Raw genomic sequence first — 6,000 nt, 5'->3', positions numbered from 1 at the left:
TCACTAATTATTAGAGAAATGCAAATCAAAACTACAATGAGATATCACCTCACACCAGTTAGAATGGGCATCATCAGAAAATCTACAAATAACCAATGCTGGAGAGGGTGTGGAGAAAAGGGAACCCTCTTGCACTATTGGTGGGAATGTAAATTGATACAGCCACTATGGAGAACAGTATGGAGGTTACTTAGAAAACTAAAAATAGAATTACCGTATGACCCAGCAATCCCACTACTGGACATATACCCAGAGAAAACCATAATTCAAAAAGACACATGCACCCCAATGTTCACCGCAGCACTATTTACAATAGCCAGGTCATGGAAGTAACCTAAATGCCCATCAACAAAAGAATGGCTAAAGAAGTTTTGGTACATATATACAATGGAATATTACTCAGCCATAAAAAGGAACGAAACTGGTTCATTTGTAGAGGCGTGGATGGATCTAGAGAGTGCCATACAGAGTGACGTAAGTCAGAAGGAGAAAAAGAAATATCGTATATTAATGCATATATGTGGAACCTATAAAAACGGTACAGATGAACCGGTTTGCAGGGCAGAAACGGAGACACAGATGTAGAGAACAAACTTATGGACACCAAGGAGGGGAAGCAGCAGGGGGTGGGGGTGGTGGTGTGCTGAATTGGGCGATTGGGATTGACCTGTATACACTGATGTGTATAAAATGGATGACTAATAAGAACCTGTTGCATAAAAAAATAAATAAAATTAAAAAATTTTAAAAAAAAAAGAAAGAAATGGAAGACCCTCCTCAGGCTGAAACACCAGAGATTCCCACTATTCTTAAAGAAGTTCTTGAATAAACATTTCTAAATTTGTTGTATGTCTTTGGTCAATTTCTAGAATCTTAAAATAGTTGTTTTTGACAATTATGTCCATTTTTATCATTGCTTTTCAAGGAGATGTTTTATTGAGCTCCTCACTAAACCATTCTAAAAGTTACCCCTGCTTACTCATTTAAAATGTACCTTGCAGGACTTCCCTGATGGTGCAGTGGTTAAGAATCCGCCTGCCAGTGCAGGGGCCATGGGTTCGATCCCTGGTCCAGGAAGATTCCTCATGCCGCGGAGCAACTAAGCCCATGCGCCACAGCTACTGAACTCCAGAACCCGTTAGCCACAACTACTGAGAGTGTGCCACAACTACTGAAGCCCATGTGCCTAGAGCTTGTGCTCCACAACAAGAGAAGCCACCGCAATGAGAAGCCCACGCACTGCAACAAAGAGCAGCCCCTACTTGCTGCAACTAAAGAAAGCCTACACGTAGCAATGAACACCCAACATAGCCAAAAAAAAAACAACAACAAATATACCTTGCATCTCTCAATTCCCTAGCACATAGTGCTTTGTACACAGAAATCGTTCTGTTTGAATTAAATGGAATTAAATGTAGGTGTTTGATTGCATTTATAAAATGGCATATGTCCATTTGTGCTTAATGTCCAAAATACATTCCTCTTTCTTTATCCCTCTTCTTCCAGATCAATTTTTTAAAACTACTGACTAAATACACACTTGATTTTTGCCTAGCTACTCTTGTTATTTCTCTCTACCTCCTGAGCTGGCTCATTTTCTCATCTCTGTCTTTTATATGTTGGAATTTCCTAAAGTTTTGATCTCAGATCCTCTTCTTTTCTCACTTGATACTTTTTTCTGGGAAACTTCATTCACAAGCTTGACTTCAGTGGGCTCCCTCTAAGTGATGTACTAATGCCGAGGTCAGCTCTCTGAGCTCCACGCTTTCACTTCTTTCAGTCTAATTGATACCTCCTTTCTGATGCCACAAACATATCACACACACAATATATCTAAGTCTGAACTCATGTTCTTCCTACCAGAACCTGTCCTGTTCAAGGGTTTTCTATTTAATGGAATGGCAGGACAATCTATCCATTTGGGCCACTGTATAGTACATGGATATTCTTGCAATTGTACTTATTTGTGATTCCACATTCTGGTCATCACAAAAATGACTTTCATTGGTGCTTTTCATTCTACCTTCAGAGTTTATGATTTCTTATACAAACTTTCTCATAAAAAGTTAATGTGTCTCCATAAAATTGTACAGTTGTGTGCCCTTTCTTCTTGAAGAAAACAGCATTTTGGTGTTGTCTTCATAATGAAAATATGTGTACAACTGCCACTCTACCAGAAGAATAAAATAATATAAAATTTAATACAGTACTCTTAAAAAGTTATTTCTTGGTTATGATATTATGATATTAAAAACACTGGTTGCAGTATTAAAAATATTGTGCTGAGGTAATTGTCTTTCTATATAGGAGTCAAAATTTTCCATCTATTTCAGAATAGTATTACATCCACTTCTCTACCAAAGTATTTAAGAGACACATACATGTCTGAAGAGGTTCCAAGAAAGGTCAGTGATAATGAGTAAGAGGTGAAAAAACAATACCTATGCTGAGAAGATCAACTGCTAGAGAAGTATAAAGGGGATTTTACAACAGTTTTCCAAAAGACTTACATTATTCTTCTGTCAAAGTTTATTCCAAAGGCTCAAAATCCCAGCCAGGAAAGAAAGATGAAGATGATATCATCATTACATGGATGACAAAAACAACTGAGGTTCAGGGGAGATGGCTTATACAATGTCACAGAGCTATTATGGAGGAGAATTTTCTGCTTTTAGATTCTGGGCTTTTTCTACTCTAATAGCAATCACATAGCCAGTTGTTACACTCATTTGGTCAGTGTGGAAGGCTGGCAAATTTTTCAAATTATAAACAAAACTGACAGAATTCAAAGAAAAATTGTCCATTCATTTCAAAATAGTAAATTAATTCAGTTCAACAGAGTTTTAATGAGCCTGTGTTCTAAACCTGAGTCTGTCCCAGGAATTAAGTTGTAAACAATTGTGCTTTTGGCATAACTCATGATCTGCTAGGACAGGGGCAAATGCTTAAGTAAACCACACCTAAACAAAGATTTTCTATCATTTCAGAAACATGAACTTTTTGCATGCTAATGAAATTTCAGAAAAAGAATCAGTAATCATGTTAAAATCAAGCAAACTTTTTAAAGAAACACATCTCTAAGCATTTATTCTCCAGTCACTTTCAGAATAGAGAAAAATATGAAATGATTTTAAGTTAAAGCTATGGGGATACTGTAGTTTTATATAAATATATATATATGCAAATATAGCTTTGACATATTAATCATTCTAAAGCATATTTTTAATGTAATTTAAGGGAAAAAATCTGAGAAAGCATATGCTATTCCTACCTAGATTCATAGAGATGGGAAATTATAAAGGTTATCATTAGACCTAAAAAATTCCACTTCTTTTTTTCCCTCCCTTTAAAATTTATTTTTATCCTCTTTGTTTGAAATTATATTCCCACCTAAGAAAGTGGGTGGTTGTTTTTTCTTCCACTGTAGCTTTTAAAGATCCTCTCTCACTTGTGGTCCCAAGATAGAATATGTGTTTAGTGAAAGAAGATCAACACAATTTGTGACCAGAAAATGAAAAAGAACTCTCTTGCTTTTGTGCCATTTCAAGTGATTTATTTTACTCAGCAGGTCTCTCTTATTGGCCTGGGAGTTTACTTTGCCCAGTGAGCCAAGATGGGTTGGCTGCAAAAAGTCCTTAAAAGTGCCAGACTCACACTGATCCAAAAACAGCAACTATCAAACCAATAGCCTCTCAGCCTCTGGCAATGGCTGCATGCACTCAGCATCACCTGAGAATTTTATATTTGTTTGATTAACAAATAGGAGGTGGAAGAACAAAAAAATAACATGATATTTGGCACAAGGATGAAAAACAGTTAAGTTAAAGAATGACTATAAATTATATCAAAATTAAATAAATGAAATAAATTACTACTTGGCAGGTAATATGATGGTTGCTATCACATGACCTATATCAAATAACATTGACTGCTACATGAAAAATTTTATTTTTTACAGATGAGAAAATAAGCCTAGATGTGTAAATAATTTGCTGACTAATGTATTTAGGTGATCATCAATTAGCTATTATTTGAATAAACAAATGAATATACATTTTATGTGGCAAAATTAGGAGCAGAACCTAGTTCTTAAAAATGAAACTACGATTTTCTTTCCAATTTCACCACTTGTTTCAATGTAGAATTTGGGGAACAATTAATTTTATAATGTAAAAACATTTTAGATCTATGAAATTGTAATATTAATAATTCCCCAAAATTATTTTATTTTGTAGTGTCTGAAAATAGTTTCAACCTATTTTCCTTTATTATTTGGTTGCTGGTTCAACTTTTACTTTATCATATTTTTCAACTTATGTTAATAGAATTCATCTTTCCTGAGGATTGATTATATATAAGTTTAGCCTGAAGTGTTTATAAAATATTATTTTTTGAAAATTATCAAGGCTTCAATCTCAATGTAAAGGACTTGCTAATCTATATGTCTAATTGACATCTTCCTGATTCCTAATTTCCTATTTATAAACACTTACTAGGCATGTCTGTTTGGTTAATTACTATTAACCCAGCCAACAAAATAGAACTCATAACCTTTCTTCTCTTAAAGAAGAAACCTTCTTTCTTTGTTTTCCTTGTAAAACAGAAAACCAATAACCCTTTCTGAAAAAGATAAAGTACAAGACTGAAATACATTTCCTTCATGGGAGGAAATAACTGGTAGAAAATTAGAGGCACGTGTATTCATTAGTATACTGCCTTGGGCAACATGTAAAATCAGAGGTCAGACTAGCAGGAATGTCAGAGTAACAGCGAAGTGGTTTGAATGGAGGAGGGTGGACCACTGAATTATACAGAAGATGTTGGAGGTGAAGAGACATTTTTTAAATAGGTAGAGAATAAAGCAATGTACAGGTAATCAATCCACAGATGCTTAATGCAGGCCTTGTTTTAATTCAGTTCAAAAGAATACACTCTGCATTCTTATGGGGTTCGTTTTAAGAATTAATCTTAATGTGTCAAATTTTCTGAAGATTTTACAACAACTAAGAAAAAACAGGGCTTCCCTGGCGGCACAGTGGTTGAGAATCTGCCTGCTAATGCAGGGGACACGGGTTTGAGCCCTGGTCTGGGAGGATCCCACATGCCGCGGAGCAACTAGGTCCATGAGCCACAACTACTGAGCCTGCGTGTCTGGAGCCTGTGCTCCGCAACAAGAGAGGCCGCAATAGTGAGAGGCCCGCGCACCGCGATGAAGAGTGGCCCCCACTCGCCACAACTAGAGAAAGCCCTCGCACAGAAACGAAGACCCAACACCACAAAAATAAATTAATAAACTCCTACCCCCAACATCTTTAAAAAAAAAAGATTTCCCAATTCTAGTAGTTTAGAGACAATTAAAAAAAAAAGAAAAAACAGATATACATCACCATGTTTGTTAATGGCTTCTCTACCTTAAAAAAATGGTTTAAAAAAAAGTTTGTCCTCTGAAATGTTCAAAGAGGACAAGTATGGAAGGTAATTTACAATTTCCAATGATCATCATCTCTCATCTAATGATAGTGTAGCACACTAGTGAATTTCGCATGAATCATAAAGGGCTACTGGGCCCTGAAATCGAAACATTCCACAACAGGAACTTAAGTGAAAGATCAATTTAACAGATGAAGTTCACCTCTAATCTCTGTAATTGTTGTAGGGCAGACGTACACTACTCAGAGCTAAAAGAAAGGAAACAGCAGTGGTTTGCTTCAGGCCAAGACATAGATGTCTCTAGTATTATCAAGATGAGCTGGTGTCTTAGGTCATGCATGGTAAGGTCACTTTTAGGCATAACCATGCGGTAAGTAATAAAGAATAAGAATCTGTACGTAGCTCCAGTAGTAGAAAGACCTCTGAATTCTGATGTTTCCTTCACACCCTAATGGTATAAGGGTCAAAAGCCTCAGTTTCTTGGCTACTTAATCAGACTTGTTTTTTCCCTCTGGAAAACAAGGGCGAATTCAAGGAGCTGTGTAAATTTTATATGTTATAATGTTTGTA

This window comes from Delphinapterus leucas, chromosome 14 (genome assembly GCF_059928025.1).
Source record: "Delphinapterus leucas isolate spDelLeu-1000000601 "Yukka" chromosome 14, BTC_Dleu_Yukka2, whole genome shotgun sequence".
NCBI classification, from domain to species: domain Eukaryota; kingdom Metazoa; phylum Chordata; class Mammalia; order Artiodactyla; family Monodontidae; genus Delphinapterus; species Delphinapterus leucas.
Note: the sequence above shows the minus strand (reverse complement) of the source record.